The 19,982-nt window shown below is 47.6% G+C and overlaps 1 protein-coding gene across 4 annotated transcripts in view; it reads left to right on the top strand.

Annotated features, from left to right (window-relative positions):
• LOC146839650 (uncharacterized) overlaps positions 1-19,982 on the top strand; it is a 230,749-nt gene that overhangs the window by 22,850 nt on the left and 187,917 nt on the right. The gene's annotated exons all lie outside the window — the stretch shown is intronic.

Below are 19,982 nucleotides of genomic sequence, written 5' to 3'. Positions count from 1 at the left end.
GTTTCTAGTGATTCCTCTTGAGGTCCCTTCGTGATCCCTTGTCCGTCGACTAGTGGGTCCCTGAGAAGGGTACTTTGACTTTCAATGGGCTTACCTGGTTGCTCCAGACATGCCCTGACTCTCCATCGCTTGGGGAGTCCACAGGACCTTGCTGGTCCACACCAAAGCCAATTTTCTCTCACCGCGTGGGTTGCCGTTGCCAAGGTTTGTTGGTCTCCAATCCGGACACCGACCCCCCAGCACTAGATATCCTTTGTGGGACAGTTCGCCTGCAGACTGTGGTTGTCATCGACGCTTCCTGGTCTCCGTGGCAGTGGAGTCAATCTTCACCTCATCGCACCTGATACACATGACATCGGTGGGCATTTGTCTATCATACCCCTGGTCACTGGCAAGTGACCCAGACTCTGTCCCCTCTGCTTTCAGGTTCTTCACATCTTCGATCCAGGCTTGGATCACCCCGGACACTTCTCTTTTCCACGGCAGCAGCACTTTGCAGCACATCGCCATTGAAATCAACGACGATTCCCGACACCATTTGACACCTATGCACCCGGCTTCCCCAGGTGAGGCAACACGAGTACTCTGGTGCTCCCGTGGGTGCTGGCCCTAGACCCCTGTAAGTCTGAAAGGGTTTGCTCAAAGTCCTCTCCTAAGTGTCCTTATTCTTTAAAATTCCAACCTTGACTTTCCCATTGAATTGTACGGGGCTCGCAGCTGTGTTCTCACACTGCACACGTGCCCCGTGGGTCCCCTGTGACATTGCCTTGGGTGGTTCCTGGGGGTCCCAGCGATTCTACGTGCTCTAGGCACTGTGTCTAGTCAAGTCGTGGTTCTTATACCACTTTATTAATATATGGTTTGGTCTCCCCCTGGGGCTCATTGTATATTGTGCTATTTACTGTCGTTTAATAACTGTATTATTGTGTGCCTTGCTCTCTAACTTCATAAAGAGGCTAGTAGAAAGTGTTTAGAAATAAATACATATATTTTATATATATACCTTGTGTGGTTCTCCTTTCATTTAGTTATTCAGGAGGTTATAATCTGGTAAACCAAGCTGCTTTACACTCCTTCAAGACTTAGCCTGAAGGCCGCTCTCCATAGCTACCCCTAGGATAGCTTTCAATAAAGGTTGTCTTAAACCTAATCATCAATAAGGGTTGTTTGGACTGGTACAAGGTGCCCACTATAACTAGTGGACAGCATATACCAGGCCAACTTCTCACATGGGGGTTGAGAAAAAGTGTGGTCCCAAAACGCATTTTCCCCATGCAATTTTCCATAAGGGTTTTGCATACAACTACAGCCAGAACCGCTGAACGGAACTACACCAAATTTGGCAGAAAGCTAGGTCTTGGCCCAGAAAGAGTGTTTTTTGTAAATCCGGTCTGTGGTTTTGAAGTTATTAAGGAAAAAAAGATTTATGTATATTTAGGGACACAGAGCCTCCATGGATCCCACAGATCTCAGGATGAGATCTGATTGGCTGCCACTATTTCAACCAGGAAGTGGTGGCAGCCATCTTGGGACTGGGAACACAGCCTGAGTTCCAATAAAACACAAAACCCCCAGAAGAGAGCAGGGTAGGAATACCCCGACTCCCTTCGCCTGGTGGTGGGGTCCCACAGAGACACAGGGGCCGAAAACGTAAAACAAAAAAAAAAAGCATCCGCCTATCCGAGTGGTAAAATGTAAAAAAGAAACTAGCACGGGCTACTGCACTTGTTTTCTTTATGCCCCCCTCGGGTCGGCCGGATCCTGGGGTGGATTTTTAAATATAAATACGGAAGGGGGTATATGTGGCCCTCCCTCCTGGGCTGTATTCGGCCCCGGGGACCCCATCCCCCAGCCGAGTTTCAGAAGGGAAGGGGGCTGCGCAGCCTCCCTGCCCAGACCGATTTCAGACCTGGGAATCCATCTCCTGGGGCCTGGCCTTAATGTAAAGTGGAAGGGGGCAGGCAGCCCCCCCTTCAGTCTGATTCCTGCCCCAGGTACCCCATCTCCCGGGGCCCAACCACAAAAGCAAAGGGTAGCAGGCCCGCACAGCCCCCTCTCCGAGCCATTAATGGTCCTGTGATCCCAATCTTCCAGAGCTGGCTCCAGCTATGTCCTGGGGTGCCCACCCCGCTTTATATGTTTCCCTACCTTCACTGCTGCGGGCAATGAAAACTGTTTGCTCTCTCTGGGCCGGAACAATTCAAAGCTCGTGCTAAGCGAGAATCAAAAGTAAGCCCTCTCCCACCTGGCGGTAGCTTTAAAAATGTTCACACCATCTGGGAGCGTACTTCAGATATGTTTCCTGGTCTGCAGTAGTGCAAGCAAGGAAACAGATCTGAAAATTGTTCCTTCCCTCAAGGAGCAGCTTGTTTAGCTGTTCCCTGCATGCGGGAGCAATGCCGGCTCCTGGTCCTCCCCCAACAAGGAGAGGGTGGGTGCTCTGGGTGGGCAACAGGGCACCCACCCTTAGTTGGCCGAGCTCCGGGGATGTGGTCACCGAGGCCGAAATAGGCTTGGGCAGCCCTCCCCATTTAATTATGGGCTGGGCTGCAGGAAATGGGGTCCCTGGGGCCAGTATTGGCCCGGGGAGGGTGGCTTCATGCCCCCTCCCTATTTGAAAAGGTGCTGGGTCCCGTGGGATGGAGTCCCCGGGCCAAAAACGGCCTGGGGATGGGGGCATGTACCCCCCGTTCCCTAAAATAAATACACTGTGCACCGTGGGATGAGATCCCTGAGGCCAAAATCAGTCCAGGGAGAGGTACACATGCCCATCTAACCCCCTCAAAATTTGCCGGGCTTCAGGGGATGGGGTCCCCGGGGCTGAAATCGGCCCTGGGAGAGGGTCTGCATGCCCCCCTCCCATGTTGTCTGCATTCGGCCTTGTTGCCAACCACCCGCTGCACATGACTGAAGGCTGTGCATGGCTTGGGACTGCCCAACCTTCTGCTGCGCACGGCCCAAGGCCGTGCATGGTGTTAGGTTGGCTGCATGCAGGGGATTGGCTGCAGGGCCCTGCAGGCCAAACCCCCTGCTGTGCATGGCCTCTGGCCATGCGCGTCATGATGTTGGCTGCATGCAGGAGGTTGGGCGCCCTGCGGCATTGCGTTCATGTATGATAATTAATTATTACTTTAAGTTAAAAAAACACTACGTTTACAGGAACGTTATAGTTAGGAAACAAAATTAATAAAACCTTAGACATTAACTAAAAAACAAAGGTTACAGGGACGTTATAGTTAGGCTCAGATTTTACACACAAAAACATAGTAATTCAGCCGTTATAGTTAGAGGTATATCAAGTATCTATAACTCGTGCCCTCACCATACATAGCTAATTACCCCACATATTACATCATTCATCACATCTTCTATAAAATCATTGATAATATCACTGCAACGTTTTTTTCAGTTTTCAATAATAACAGTAATAGCACCAGAAGTCCAAAGCATTGAAAAGCGTGAATAAGAAAATGAAGAGCTTTTACTCCTGTCAGTTCGCGAAGAATTAGATTAAGGGAAGCTGAAGAATCAATAATTCAACTTGTCTGACGAGATCAGACTCGCGCCACAAAGTTACTCTCTGTCAGAGATGAGCTGATAAAAGCCTTGCCTTTTGGAGACGTGCACTCTCGCTGAATGGAGCGCAGCTGAAGGAAACATTTTACACAAGAACATTGCAAAAATCTAGAGGTTAACAAATAACACCACAACTTAAGCACACATGATAAGGCACTATATTAAAGCATTAATGTGTCTTTTAAAAGGCAAAAATATATATGAGCACAATACTTATCTCTGCTAGAACAGTAAAGAAGAGGAGGTTTGCTGCTGTGTAAAGATGTTTAAACAGTGCTACACTGGCTGATTGGTGGACTGATTATGAGGTCACTGGCATGTTATGTTATGTGGCTTTGTAGAGCTCACTATCACCCAGGAGGGTATCCTGGCACTGAGCAGGTGCGAGTCTAACTTGGTGCCTAGTGGGACTACTCGAAAAGCCAGGTCTTCAGCTTCTTGTGGAATTCAAGAAGTGAGGAGGAGGCTCTTATGTGTTTCGGCAGGTCATTCCATGCTTTAGGAGCGATGTAGGAGAAGGCTTGACCGTTGGATCTGATTTCCGTATGCGTGGGATTTGTGCTAGTTGCAATCAGGTCGAGTGGAGGTGTCTGGAAATTTTGTGAGAGCAGATGCGATTGTTGAAGTATGCTGTGCCAGTGTTATGCTCTGCCTTGAAAGTGTGGGTGAGGAGTTTAAATTGTGCGAGTTTGTGAATGCAGAGCCAGTGGAGCTCCTTCAGGTTTTGTGTGATGTGAGGAAGAAGGGTTAGTAGGTTGAGAGTGATTCTGGACGCCCAGTTCTTAATGGTATGCAGCCTTCTGGTGATTTTTTGTTGACCCCAACATAGTGGGTGTTCCCATAATCCTGCTTGCTTCTGACTAGGGAATGCTTGCTGTTTTTTCCGGGTGCTGATTGCGAGTCTTTCAAAACTTTTCCTCAGCATCTTCAGGGTATGGAAAAAAGAGGTGGTGATAGCATTGACTTGGGCGGTCATTCCGAGGTTGCTGACGATAATGATCCTGAGGTTCTTTGCATTGGTGGTGGGTGTCGGTCCCACTCTGAAGGCCACCAGGTGGAGTCCCATGGTGATGTGCTCGTCCCAAAGATCACAGTTGCGGTCTGGTTGTTGTTTTGTTCACTGTGCCACCCCAGTTTGGACCCAGCCATATGCAAATCAGTCTGGACCCTGTTCCTCATGGGAACAGTCCAGCCCAAACTGCAAGTGCAGGTCCTCCCTGGACCAGAAATCAGCTTCCTGGGACTGGTTTCGGGGTATTGCCCATCACCAGCCAGGTTGGCTTGAATCCAGTGGCACAGCAAGCAAGTTACCCACTTCTTGAGATACCCTTGGCCACTTAGGGGAACATTGCAAACACAACAAGATGGTGGACGGTCTGCTGCAACTTTTTAACCACTCATCCCTCGTCACACATCTGGGTTTAATCTACTGTTCGGGGTATGTCAACATGGGCCCCTTGCTCACTTTGCTACTGGATTCAAGCTAGCCTGGCTGATGAGGGATGTTACGCTGAAACCGGTTCTAGGATGCTTGTTTCTGGTCCTGGGAAGAACTGGCTTGGCAGTTCGGGCTGGACTGTTCCCATGAGGCACAGGGTCGAGACTGATTTGCATATGGCTGGGTCTGAGTTGTTGTGGCAAAGTGAGCTAAAGAACAATGATGGATTCAATCCAGATCTGTGACTGGGAGTGAGTGTCTGAAACGTTTCAGCATTCCGTCCATCATCTCCTTGTGTTTGCGGTGTTCAGCTTTAGACAGTTGATCTTCCTCTAGTGGGCAGTTTCAGTCATGCAGGCATTGAACTAGATTTGGGTAGAGTCTTGTCTGTGAGGGAGAGAATGAGTTGCGTATCATTGGCAATGGAGAAGTCGTTGATGTCATGAGAGCCCATGATGCAGGCTAGAGGGATAACATATGCATTGAAGATGGTTGGGCTCATGTAGGATGCTTGCAGAACTCCTCTGATGTGGTTCTGGGTGTCCAAGGTGTAGGATGCCAGGCTGACTGACTGGGTCCTTCAGGAAGGAGCAAATCCATCGGAGTGAGTTTCCTCTGTCCAGAGTCATGCAGATATCATCTGTGGCATCTAGGAGGGCAGTTTCTGTGTTGTGGTTATGTCTTAAACCAGTCTGAGTGGTGTCGAAGCGTTGGGGTCATAGAGGTATTCAGTATGGTGTCTGTTCATTTTCTTTAAGAGCTTGACCGGTAATGGTAGCAGGGAGATCAGTCTGTATTTGGCAATCATTGAAGGGTCTGCAGATGGTTTTGTCCGCTATGGGAGTTCAGATGCACGTTTCCAAGCATCTGGTAAGGTTGCAGAAGAGGTGGAGGCATTCAGAATGGGTTGAGCATGGTGCTGAAGGGTTGCTGTCCTCTGGAGTAGGCTTGATGGGGGTAGAGGTTTGATGGACTTCATGGTGACGGTGAGGATGGGTCATGTGGTTAGCATTGGTTCTTTGGATAAGATTGGGAGGTGTTTGGTGAGGTCTGTCGGGTTTGGTTGTGGGCGAAAGTTGCTGTAAATGCCAGTGATTTTGTAGCTGAAGAAGTGAGAAAGATTGTTGCAAAGATCCTGTGGGGGATGATAGAGTTGCAGGCAGCTGATGGTGAGGAGAAATCTCTCACAGTGGTGAAGATTTCTTTGCTTCTGTTGATGCTGGTTTCAGTGCAGTCTGCCAGAGTGGCGAGTTTGGTGGTCTGAATCATTTGGCGGTAGCGTCTTAGGGCAGATTTGAATGGGCTCCTCTCTGCATTGTCCTAGCTCATTCTCCATTTGTGCTCCAGTTGTTTGCAGTAGCATTTTATCAGTCAGAGATCCTCCGTGTACCAACTAGCCTGGAGTCTGGATCTTGTTGTATTGCAGTGTTTGAGAGGGGCCAGGGAGTCGGCAAAGGAGGTGATCCAGTAGTTGAAATTCTTGATGGCTTTTGGGGAGGCTGTTGCTGTGTTCAGTTTGGGTGTTGAGAGTGGTGCTCCAGTCATTGTAAGAGATGCCATTCATGTTTTGGTTGGCTGGTCTGGCAGTGGTGCATGTGCGATGGACCCGGACAGGGATACTAAACTTGACATGGGCATGGTCTGTCCAGTGGACTGGTGTGGCCTCATGAAAACGAATGCTATTGCAGTTGGTGAAAATAGGGTCCAGCAGGTGTCGGGCTATGTGGGTAGGTCCCACTCCTCGGGTGAGGCCCAAGTTTCCAAGGACTTTAATGAGTGCTGTTTGGGTTAGGGTCTGTGTGGACTTCCAGGTGGAATTTCAGGTCTCCGAGTAGGATGTAATTGTTGGCATTGAGGGAGAGTAGTGCAACGAAGTCCGTGTTGGTGTTAGTGAAGTTGGGGCGTGGTCTGTAGAAGAGAGTGCTGCTTAGGGTGAAGTTGGCTGTGATGTGGAGCTTGAACATCAGGTGTTCCATGATGGAGGAGGACATGTCCATGGAGGTGGTGCAGCTGATAGCGTTCTTGTGGATGATGTTGATTCCGCCTCCGGTCTTGTGAAGTCTCTCTTGTCTGCCATTTTTGTAGCCGGGGGAGATGGCTGTAGTGATGTCAGGTGCCGATGCAGGGTTCAACTAGGCTTCCGTGAGGAAAAGTAGGTCAGGGTCATTGTCGTGCAGCAGGTCCTAGATCTCTGTGGTTTGTTAGGGGGAGCTAGAATATGTTGAAGAGCATGCATGCAACTGTGGAGTGTTGTGTAGGTGGTTGCAAGACTGTGTTAGTGTGGGTGCTGTCAGTGCGGTACGTGTTGGGTGAGGGTAAATGCACGAAAACGTGCAGGATGCACAGGAGAATGCTCCATCTGTGTTGTGTGGTGCAGCAGGGCAGCAACGTGAAGAGCAGCAGCCGGTGTTGAGGGCGCAGAGGGTTACAGCGTGGTAGCCGCAGAAGGGGGGAGGACAATGGTTTCTGGAGCTGGGCGCGGGCCAGGTACAGATCGGTGCAAACGGGCTTACCATTGGTGCTCCCGCTGCATGTCCACGATGTCAGACATCCTTGCCCAGCTCTAGCAGCGATCAGTAAGTGTTCCTCTGAGCTCCTACGAACTCCCAGTCTCACAGGAAGTTGCAGCCCTCAGCCAGCCCACGGCGGCAGCTTCATCTTCGTGGTGGCCAGTTGCATGTGCGCATGACACTGTTTAGTCATGGTTTAGATGGGCCAGTGGCTTTCTCTCCTTTGGTGTGTAATAGGGCTCTCAGGAGCATGTTATGCTGGCAGTATCGCCCCTATGCAAAAACAACCGTCGATGGACAGAATGCAGAACAATGTCATACATTCACCCCAGTACAGAGATCTGGGCCTAAATCCATCGTTTTTTTGCTCACCATGCCATTCCAGTTTGGAACCAGCCATATGCAAATCAGTCTTGACCCTGTGCCCAATGGAAACAGTCCAGCCCGAACTGCCAGGCCAGGTCCTCCCTAGACTGGAAACAAACATCCAAGGACTGGTTTTGGGGTTTCACCCCTCATCAGCCAGGATAGGTTGACTCCAGTGGCATGGAGAGCACGAGACCCACGTCTCGGCATACCCATCCCACTCGGGGGGACAAATCCAACAAGCATTGAAAATGCAATAGGTCTCACCTTTGATTAAGTTAAAGCCATTTGCTTTGCTAATGGTATTCTATAGCAAAGCAAATGGCTTTAACTTAATGAAAGGCAAGACATATTGCATTTTTAATGCTTGTTTTGTTAGGCTCTGGGAGAATAAGTAGTTTGCCCAGAATCACAGGATGTTGAGCGTCCCTGCTGAGACTCTAGCCCGGTTTCCTAGCGTCGTGATCGACCACTCTAGCCGTAAGGCCACATCCCCGCTCCCGCTTATTCTTACTTACGAAATTGACATTTTAAGAAAGCCCATCCACCAGTCAGTACAGCCTGACGTGTTCATCAACAGACTCTTTGATGATATGTGTTTGGCAAGGAGAGACAGTCCGGCGGCCCACTGCAAGCAGAGGGGTGGAACCATCGCTCCAAACCACCATGCCTGAGATCCTGTGATGCGGAAGGCTGCTATGTCTTTATTTCGGATGAAAGACATAGGTGGCTGCTTGCCCAGACTCCACGGGCAACACTTTTTAGTAAAAGCATTTGTCAAATAAGATTGCTGAACAATAGACAAGTCCCTCACAAATTCTGTGAGCAAGTACAGCAGGAAACCTGTTTAACCAGACTAACCTGGGGATGCATGGATGGGTTTAAGTATTGCAGACGAGTGGGAGAACGCAGCAGGGTGTGTTGTTTGGCTGTTACAGAAGGGACTGTGTCTCCTTTAAGAAACTGGCAAAGCAGTCAGAAGGAGTGTAAGTACTTCGACAGAACTCAAATCAAAACAAGTTTTCTTAGAACAACCTCGCCCTGGAGTTTCAGTTTCAGACATGCTTAGTTGGAGAAAAGAAATGACCTTCAGCCAACTCTGCTGCTAAGAAAAGAATGCTCAAAAATAGTGTGACCTGTATACTTGTGATTAAACCGGTCTCAAAGGGGCCACCCAGTGCAGAGAAAAAACTCAGTTGTGCATCTCCAACAATCACAACAACGGGCAGTCTAGAGACTGCTGCTTTGTTTAATGATGTCAGCAAAGGTTTTGAGGTTTATTGTGACATAATTCATTGGAGTGCCCCTTTAAAGCAGTAGGCACAAAACTTATAATGCAATGGAAAAAAGACTCCTTCCCCCGCTCACCACAAGGGATCAGGGCTTCAAGGTGTGGCAGAGCGCAGGTGGACTGGTGGGCCAACCCTATCCATTCTTTTGCCCTCTGACATCTCATATGGAGTGAGTGGTTCCACTCAACAGGATTTCTCAACAACGAACTTCTAACAGATCAGGGAGCTGGTGGCTGTTTCTCAGCAAGGAACCGCAACTCGGTGAGCTACAAAAACGCTAAAACAATAACATTGGGTTTTTGTCAAGTAACTGACAATGCCAACAAGCAAACTGAAAGCCAATTGGTATGGATGTTAGCTCTTCGTCATCCACACAACATTACTGAAGGCACACGTTTGCTCATAACGTCAGACCCATTAGCTTTGGCACAGCTTTTTGCCTGGGAAACCATGGTCCAGGAAAAGCAACAGAAAAGAGACAAGTGGAGAGACAATGGGAACATTCATACAAAGAAACTCAATGTGAAATTAGCATACAAGGAAAATCAATGGGAAAGACGGGGGAAGAACAATGGGGAAGGAAGAGGCACACGGACTAACGGGCACACATGTCCGAACTAAAACCTAAGTATAGCTTGCTGTAGTGAAAAAACGAAAAATAATTGCTCTCTGTGTACAATGCGTGTGTAAGATAAGTCATTTAACGTCTGATGATTCAGTGTACTATTGAGAAGTAAAATAGTCCTCCATGCTTTCCAATGAACGCACACGATAAGGACTTGAATGATACATCAAACTGTCAATAGCACGAGGTAAGAAGTATAATCCTTTGAGAGTACATTTTAAGGTATTGTTTACAAAAGGTATGTAAACAGGTATACTGGCAAGGTAGAACTAAAAATGGTCTTCGAGGAACTTCTGATGCCAACCAATTGCACAGTAATATTGGAATTACTTACTGCCTGGAGCTAATCAATTCAACAGGGATTATGCACTACCAATTTGCCATAAAGACTTACTGGCACATGCATCAACGTAGGCTTTTGAGATTCCTTAAATGCGATTATTAAGGAATCGCAATTAAGGAATTGCAAAAGCCTATGCATGTAGGAATCGCTATAAAAATAGTGATTCCTACACATTCCTTAATTGCGACTCGCAAATTGCGAGTCGCAATTAAGGAATGCCGTCCCATTCATTCCTATGGGCCTCCAGGCCCATAGGAATGAATTGGAGATTGCATGAGCAATTTGCGAGTACCAGTATGTACTCGCAAATTGCTCATGCAATTTCAAGGGTGCAAGGGTGTCAAAATGACACCCTATTGCACCCTTGAAATTGATCTGTGCACATATGTTGCACAACATGAAACTTTGAAAAATGCACAAAAGTGCATTTTTCAAAGTTTTTGCAAATTACCATGAAGTTCAACTTTATGGTATTTTGCTCCCCCTATTAGCGAAATCGCTAATTTTTTTACTTTAATGCATTGCATTTAATGAATCTCAATTTGGGATTCCTTAAATGCAATCGCAATTTAAGTAATCACAATTTAGAGATTCCTTAAATTGCGATTTTTGCATTTGGGATGATGCATCCCAAATGCAAAAATACCGGTCGCAAAGGGGCAGATTCTGAGAATCTGCCCGTTTGCGACCGGTTTATCCTTTGATGCATGTGCCTGAAAGTAGTGTGTTCGGACACAGGTTCAAGATGCTCTGCCATGCTTGCTCATAATGAGGCCAACATTTAACACTATAATAACCTCTAGTGATCACCCAAATTGGGACGATGAATATATTCACCACCCTAAACTAGCATCACACAAAACAAATGCAGCTCAATCATACATGGCATTTTACAGCACATTTCAACAAATGCAAAAGTATGAGAACTATCATATGACCAGTAGAGGATACAGCATCATTGGAGCAGCACCCACAGAAGGAAACCTAATAGCTTGAGACTTACCTATCAATGATGGTTGTGAGGATATTGTTGAAAGGGAAAGGAGGTAGCGGCTAGACGGAAAGTATTACGGGCACTGCAGGTTGCAAGCAGTGATGGAATCCCCCTACAAATTTTAGATGAAGCATATGATCTTGGGTTAAATGAAATACGTAGTGGTTAAGTTTTGTAGGACTTCAAAGGTAGCAAACGCCTTGATGACAGTTTGCGGGTACGATCGGAACCGTGGTTTGTAATAGACGAAAATCCAAGGGAGAACCAATGTCTTGTCATAAGAAAATGATTTCACGCAACACAGACAATGATATGAGAAAATATAAATACTACATGTTCATGTGGGTCCAGGAAGGGCGGAAATTGCTTAGTAAAAAGATTAGGAGCCTTGTGTAGAGGTTGGTGAGTGCCACTCCCACCATCCTTGCTTTGCCCATCCCCATGTAGAGGTGGGGTACTGCAGGGACTATGCCATTTAGGTCTGACCATGCTGTGCCTAAGGAAACTCGAGCTTAGCTCTCCGTGCTCCGCTGGACAACAGGGGACTGGAGGGGCAGGACCGGCTTTAGGGTGGTGCGACCAGTGCAGCCGCACTGGGCACTGACTCCGAGGAGGGCACTCTGCTTAGCAATAACATGATTTAAAAGCACATGCTGCAGAGTTCCTTGTACGTCCAGTTTTCAGGCAGCAATACAAATGTTAAGATAACTCTGGTGATTAATGTTCCTGCTAGAGAGAGAGAAGGAACCTCGTCTAGGGGCAGTTTTGCCTCACCAAAAAGTAGCACAGAAGGTAAATATGCCTGCTGCAAAGACCAGATTTGTATTCTATGTTGATAGGTGAGTGGATTAGTAAAGCCAGTCTTTCCCAGGGCTTTTAAAACAAGTGAAATGTAGGTGAGAGATGGGCTATGGAGAGAAGAGGGGCAATTTTGGGGGTGGTAGCGAGAGAATACAAAGAGGAGGACATCAGGGGGCGCCAAAAGAGACTGCTGCACCAGGCGCCACCAGTGCTAAAGCCAGCTCTGTGTAGGGGTTACCCTACCATATTTAGGGGAAAGGATCTCATCACTGATTTTCAGTGATTCTCACTTTTTGAGAGTCAGGACATCTGCCATTTAAACAAGCCACCCACCAGAATTAACCAGCATTGGCATAGCCAATAGGTCTCGCTTTTGGGACCTTATAAGTGTTTAGCCATGCAACAGTTGCATAACTAAATACTTATAAGGTCCCAAAAGCGAGACCTATTGGCTATGCCAATGCTTGTTTCTGTTTATTACTGCTCTGTAGTAATGGCGGCGCACGGGTGCCACCATTACTACATAGAAGTAATAAACAGGAGAAAAAAAACCTGGCTCACGGAGAACAACAAAGCGGCCGCGAAAGTGAAAGTAATCGCGATCAAACATCAAAGCGGCCGCGAAAGTGAGGCGTGCGCGCCTGCGCACATGCACTGTAGCTCTATGCTACAGTGATAGCTCTTTTTTGAGCCCTCACAAAAAGTCTTGCCAGACCAGCGCATGCGCTGGGTCAGACGAGACCTAAAAACTACAATCAGTTCTGAGTTCCACTTAAGGGAGATGGTTGGAAAATGAGCTAACATTTGATGCAGAGATTGACAGAGAGACAGGCAAACCGATCGGAATTTTGAAGAATGATTTACAAAACCATACTTTCCCCTTGGAATGAGAGCAGGGCACTAGAGAGCAGACCTCTTTAACACTTAATGAACCAACTCATGCTAAGCCCTTGTCCTGTATAAGCAGAAAACTGACCGGGTTTAGGCGGAGTTGAAGTAATGTTTTAAAAGCAGACCTATTCATTTAATAGTATTCTGTGAATTACAGCCTCAGCCGTTTACACAATTATCTAATTTTTTAGAACCACTCATTTAGACTACATTCAAAATTATAATTATTCAAGCACGTGGAATACTTTATCTATTTCGGAACGAGTGTGGGGGGGGGGGCACATTTTTTCTTTTTGGAGATTAACACGTGGTGTCGTTCATTTCTAAAGCTAGCAGTGGCTTGGAATGTCCGTGCCCGCCCTTCACTTATCAACACACTTTGTGATCTAGTGCCCATTCGATGGCGGACCCTGCTTTTATCATGTGCAAATTATTAACAGACACACTTGGCAGGCCATGGGATGTTCAGTGGCAAGGGTGTGGGACAGCACAGCACTCTTGACTGCAGAGCGCGGAGGGAGGCTCACGTGCCAGCACCACCGTTTTAGGAAAACAGGCTTGAAGCAGGGACGTAACACGGCAGCCCCTCCCCCCACCCCACCCCACCTGCAGCCGAATGCCTGTGAGAATCCCAGAGATATGGGAGAGTTAAAAATTTGCAAACATTTGTGACAAGAATTTTCAATTCTATTAAGGACAAGGAGGCGAGGATTATGCCTTCTCATTTCTTTATTAGAAATGCTCAGCAGCCAATTAGAAGAAACGTTAGATAACGAAAAAAACTACAGTACCCATGAACACCAGGGTACCACGTGACCAACCATAGAGTCTCACATATAAAAGGTAATGAAGGTGAAAGTACGTCCTCTTTCTTTGGTGAGGAACAGTTCATAGGAAACAGGAAGTCCAATGAAAAACGATGAATGCCAGGTAAAGGAATCCATCAGCAACAGCCAGCGATCACCCTGACGAGATAGAACTCAGCAAACGCAGACCACAGGAAGCAGTAGACCATCAAAATAGAGTAAGCAGGTGGAACAGAAGGACCTCTATTTCGGATCAGAACCTGAAAAGAAATATACAGCCGTAATACTCATCCAATAAAGAGAGTGAAGTCAAAGAAGGAGGGGGGGGGGAAGAGAGAAACCAATGAATTGCATCAAACATAAATCATATGCAAAGATAACAGTTGAATGCAAAAAAATGAGAATAAACAATGACCTTGGGTGGGATAATCCTCGCCTCCTTGTCCTTAATAGAATTGAAAATTCTTGTCACGAATGTTTGCAAATTTTTAATTCTATGTCAGGACAGGAGGCTCCGATTATGCTTGTTCAAAGCTCATCCACCACTACAGAAGCAATATGTTCGATAGGTTTGTAATAAAATGTTTTGAATGCAGGGTCAGAAGACCAATCTGCGGTTTTCATGATGTCCAATAATGAAACACCCATCGAGAACGCTTTAGAGGCCATAGCCCCACGAGCCGAATGAGCACCAAAGATGGAAACATCAATTCCAGCCTCAGACAAGAGCCATCTAACCCAACGCGCTAAAGTTGCAGGCGTAACAGGACGAAAAGGTTTCTGCAAAGCAATAAGTAACTGACCCTGCTTATCTGAACGTAAAGGGGCAGTACATACCTCATAATCCTTGACACATTGAACAACGCAAAGGTTGGGATGATGAGGAAAGGAAGGATAGGTAATTGAACCAGTAGCCGTTTTGGTGCGTTTGGAAAGAAGAAAAGTGACACCCTCGGGTGTAAAACTGCGACCTGCCAAGTCCAACTCACGCACATCAGACACTCGTTTGCAAGAAGCAAGACATAACAGCATAGTCAGTTTGGCTGAGAGTTGCTTACGGGAAAGCAATGAATTAGAAGGCCAAGCCTCCAAAAATTTTAAAACAATGGAGACATCCCAAAGCGAGACATATTTAGGACACGGAGGATTTGACAAACGAATGCCCTTAAGCAATTTAGAAATCAAGGGATGCTCACCCGCAGGTTTACCATCGATATGAGCATGAGCCGCTGAGATGGCAGAACGGAAGTTGTTGACCGTGCGATAAGCCAAACCGGAGGAAGCGAGAGAGGCTAGAAAATAAAAAATCAGAGACACATCCGCTGAAGCGGGATCAAACTCCCGCTGAATACACCAGTCACACCATCGTTTCCATGAGGCTCTATATCGTTTGTGAGTACTGGGAGACCAGGCTTCACTGATGAACTTGGAAGCGTCGCGTGAAAGGCCTGGGAGCGACCAGCGATCTCCGAAATTCGCTACGCTAACAGAGGGAGATTGCCCGATAGAACTAGGGGATGCGGATTGCCGAGGGGATCCAACAAAAGATTCCACTTCTGGGGAAGAAGGAATGGCACCGCGCAACACATCTCCAAAAGAACCGGAAACCACGCCTGAGCCCTCCACAGAGGAGCAACCAGAATTAAATCTGTTTGAAAACGTTTCGTGTAAGCCAGGACCCTGGGAATCATCATGAACGGGGAAAAGGCGTAACACAGAGCCGACGGCCAAGTCTGAAGAAACGCATCCGTGGCTAGGGCTTTCGGATCCGGCCTCCAGCTGAAAAACAGAGGGAGCTGAGTGTTTAGGCGAGAAGCGAACAGATCTAGTTGACATTGACCCCAGATCCGAAGAAGAATGCGAAAAATGCGAGGATGAAGTCGCCAGTCGCTGAAGTCGCGAAGATGGCGAGAGTTCCAGTCCGCAAGCTGATTGTGGCAGCCGGGAAGATATTCGGCAATAACAGTGATCTTCTGTTGAAGACAGAAGTGCCAAAAATCTTTGGCGATCTCCGCCAAAATCTTGGATCTCGTTCCCCCTAACTTGTTAACATACCGGACCGCTGAAACATTGTCCATGCGGAGAAGAATGCAACAATTGAACTGAAGAGGAGAAAAACACCGGATCGCAAAGGAACCCGCCAGGAGTTCCAGGCAGTTTATGTGAAGAGACAATTCCTGGGAGGACCACCGACCCCCGGTCGAGACGGGACCGCACCGGGCTCCCCAACCCCATAGACTGGCATTGGATTCTATCACCAGATCCGGAGAGGAACCGAACAGGGCTCGCCCATTCCAGGCCTCCATGTGGTCTAACCACCATTGCATCTCTCTCTTCGCATCCTCAGAAAGAGGAATCAGATCGGAATAACGAAGACCTTTTTGGAGATGACGAATCTTCAACCGTTGAAGTGCCCTGTAATGCAGAGGACCCAGGAAAATTGCTTGGATGGAGGACGCCAATAGACCGACAACACGTGCTAACAATCTCAACGACACAGTCTTTCTAGAAAGAACCAACATCAATTCCCTCTTGATGTACCGAATCTTTTGATTGGGTAAGAGAAGTTGACAGGAAAGGGAATTCACCTGGAAACCCAGAAAATCTATCACCTGTGTAGGGATCAAGACCGATTTCTGAGGATTCACGAGAAAACCCAGAGATTGTAAAAGGTCGAGAGACCACTCCAGATGCGTCAAGACTGTGAGGGGACTGTCCGCCATGATAAGGAGGTCGTCCAGATATATTATTAAGTGGACACCCCGAGCGAGCAGACATTCCACGACGGGTCTCAGAAGTTTCGTGAAGCACCAAGGTGCTGACGAGAGGCCGAACGGGAGAACCGTGTATTCGTACCAAGTTCCCAGCCAACTGAATTGAAGGAACCGGCGATGGGGCTCGAAAATGTGAATCGAGAGGTACGCATCCTTGAGGTCGAGCCGAACCATCCAATCCCCTTCGCGAAGAAGATCGCGCAATAGATGAATCCCCTCCATTTTGAAGGGTCTGTAAACGACACCTCCGTTGAAATCCTTCAAATTGAGCACCAGACGAAAGCCGCCCCCTTTTTTCTGAACCAGAAAAATAGTGCTGATGAACCCATGGGGATGGGGGATAGTTTGAATGATTGCCTCTTTTTTGAGAAGAGACTCGATCTCTGCCAAGATAAACTCCTGGTCCTGAAGAGAGAAAACTAAGGGACTTGGAGGGAGGGATTGATGTTGGGGCTGATAAAACTCTATTTTGTAACCCTGAACGGTTTGCAGTACCGAAGCATCGTTGGAGATTAGACGCCAGTTGTGTAGAAAAAATCGGATTCTGCCCCCCAGAACCACATCGGAAAAAGCAATCAAACTCACCTGAGGTGTTTGAATCTTGGTAGCCACCTTGGTTTCCACCGGAACGTCCTTTACGAAATTGACCTCTCCCTTTGTGGGAAGGATAGAAGTTGGAGCGTGAGTTGTATCCAGACTCCTGACCACCGACTCTCTGGGACTGAAAACCCCTCTGGGAGGGATGTTGAGAACCACGGCTGAACGAGCGTCCCCTATGTCGTCCGGCCCTGGCAAAAACCGGACGAAGTGCATGTTTAATCGAAGCCTGGGCTTTATCAAGACCGCTGAAGGTCGCTACAAACTTGGTAAGTTCCTTGAGAAAAGGCTGGCCGAATAACAGACCCTGAGCTACAGGACCAGATTCGGAAGTGGAGAGTTCCGCCAACTTAGGATCTATTTTCAGAAGAATTGAGCGACGACGCTCGCTCGAAATTGCACAGTTAGCGTTACCTAACTGGCAAATAGCCCTCTGAGACCACTCAATAAGGTCGTCAGGATCCACAAGAGACGAAGATTCCTTGGCTTGAAACCCAAGATCCAAAATCTTGGTGAGTGGACCTAGTAAATCTAGCATTTTGTCCTGACAGGAGTGCCAGGATCTGTCAAAACCCTTCTTCGGATCCTTTGCGAATTTTTTGAGATATGAGAGCATTGTAGGATCAATCTCCGGAGTGTCCGCTAAGTGATCGGCGAGATCCGGGCGAGGACACTCAGACTTAAGGCGAGCTCTGACATCTTTCTCAAAGGGCTGCCGAATGTGTGCTTGAACATATTCCGCCACCGCAGGAGAAGGGAGCCAGGAAGATGAGTGAGGATGATAGATTTCCGAAGGTTCGAAGGTAAGGACCGGAGGATGAGTAGGAGCATCAACATAATGCTCCTTACCAGACTTCTTGCGTGGCGGTGGAACATCCTGATCCGAAGGAGAGGAAGGAGGACCTTCAGTGTCTGTCAGAAGTCCAGAGGAGGCAGAAGCGCCCACCGATGGCAAGGAGGAAGCCTTTTCAGAAGCTAAAGATTTAGCCAATCTTTTAAAATCCGACTTATGCGGATTAGCTGGTGACTTTGACAGACGAGAAGAAGGCAACCAACCTTGTTGTTTGGCGAAATGCGTCAAATGACTTTTTAAAGGATTGATAGCATAGACAAGTGCGTTATTTACGGAATGTTGCACACCTTGGTCCAAAGCTTCCACCAAATCCTGCTCTAGAAAACTAGAGTCGTCCTCCTCATATGAGTAGTCATCGTCATCCAGATATTCTTCCATTATTACACAGTACTGTGATATTAATGCCCACAAGATGACAGTGAAATATATATGAATGCCAAAGGCACAATGCAGGGGGAGTGAGGGACCCCACAGCAAGCCAGAAGGAAAGGTAAAAACCTGACCCTGTATATATAATAAATTGTGGAGGGAGGGCTTGCTGGAAATGTCACTCTAGGCAGAGCCTATGCGTTATTTTGCAGCCCAATGCCTGTGAAATGCAAAGGGGGTCAATGGGGCTGAAGATAAATGAGGCTGTGGGCAGCGTTGTAGAAACAACCGGCTCATAGGAAGCTCCGTGTGGAAACACGGACGATAAACAAATAAAATGGCCGCCGCGCATGCGCGGTAACGGCCGCCTCTTTAGAAATGAAAAGAGGAGCTTGCGCGCTAGCGCGCGAGTCCTCCAGCCCCCGTACTCCCACTCCACTTAATGTAAACGGACACAGACGCTCTGAGAAGCGTCCGGACCTCGGGAGGTGAGACCACGCTCCCCGACCCTGAAACGCACGAGGTACACAAAGAGCACCGAGCGAGCGCAAGGGATACAGCATGCGCGTTAAAGCAGAATACTTAAATTAGCGCAACAAAGTAACAAAGCACACAAGCTATATAGATAACAAAAAAGCACTTAACTGGCTGCGGAGCAGCAAAGAAAGAGGACGTACTTTCACCTTCATTACCTTTTATATGTGAGACTCTATGGCTGGTCAAGTGGTACCCTGGTGTTCATGGGTACTGTCGTTTTTTTCGTTATCTAACGTTTCTTCTAATTGGCTGCTGAGCATTTCTAATAAAGAAATGAGAAGGCATAATCGTAGCCTCCTGTCCTGACATAGAATCAAGGGCCCCGGGAGGAAGGGCTGAGGGCTTGGTGTCAGTGCGAGTGCACGTGCGTCTGCTTGATATTGTGTCCACTGGCCGAAACCAGCAGAAAGAGCTTTGATTAAGCAATCCCTATGTTTCAATTGGAATAAACTGCAATATGTAAATTGTATTGCTGTCTGATAATATTCAGGTTTTAAACTTACTTTCAGTTTCTAAAGAAGCACAGAGATCACAAAGTAAATCATTTCCCAACCAGCCAAAGTGCACGGCACTTCCACTTATTTAAGCAGACTGTATCTAAAATTCACTCTTCGGTCTCCAGTGTTCTATTCAAGCAATAGTGAACAAGGGACAGTGCGGATCAAAGGAGGGGAGCAAGGACATGACTGGGAACGTGGGGAAGAGAACGAACCAAGGAGGTGGCTGGGCCCCGGGAGGCGCAGTCTCAATGGGAGTGAGTGCATATAACTAGGCACAGACCTGGTAGCACACCTGTTGGGCAATGAACGCCTCACACTACCCTGGCTCGGCAGTGGTAGCCACGCCTCTCTCCCGAAGATTTGGCCAAGAGAAGAGACGCCTCCTGACACCATCCAGCCTTTTAGGCTCTGCCTGCTAGTCACGAACAGGCAGAAACATTGATTGCACTTACCCAAACACATTTCAGGCTCATACTTTTCAAAGGGGGCGGGTAGCGGTGGGGAGGAATGGGGGGGTATATAAGGGGAGAAATAAAAGCGCGTCCGCCAATGTTGAAGGCAAACACGTATTACGAAAAAAAAGTGATCCAATCCCGGTGGGCGGGGCCAAAAGGGGACAGGGTGGCAACCCTCAGTGTAATGATTGCCTCCGTTACAATCATTATACTGTGTTTTGCATCAGCCATGGCGCAAAACAAACCGCACCAATG

This window comes from Triturus cristatus, chromosome 4_1, assembly GCF_964204655.1.
Source record: "Triturus cristatus chromosome 4_1, aTriCri1.1, whole genome shotgun sequence".
NCBI lineage: Eukaryota > Metazoa > Chordata > Amphibia > Caudata > Salamandridae > Triturus > Triturus cristatus.
The sequence above is the reverse complement of the archived record's forward strand: the minus strand, read 5'-3'. Positions and strand labels throughout refer to the sequence as shown.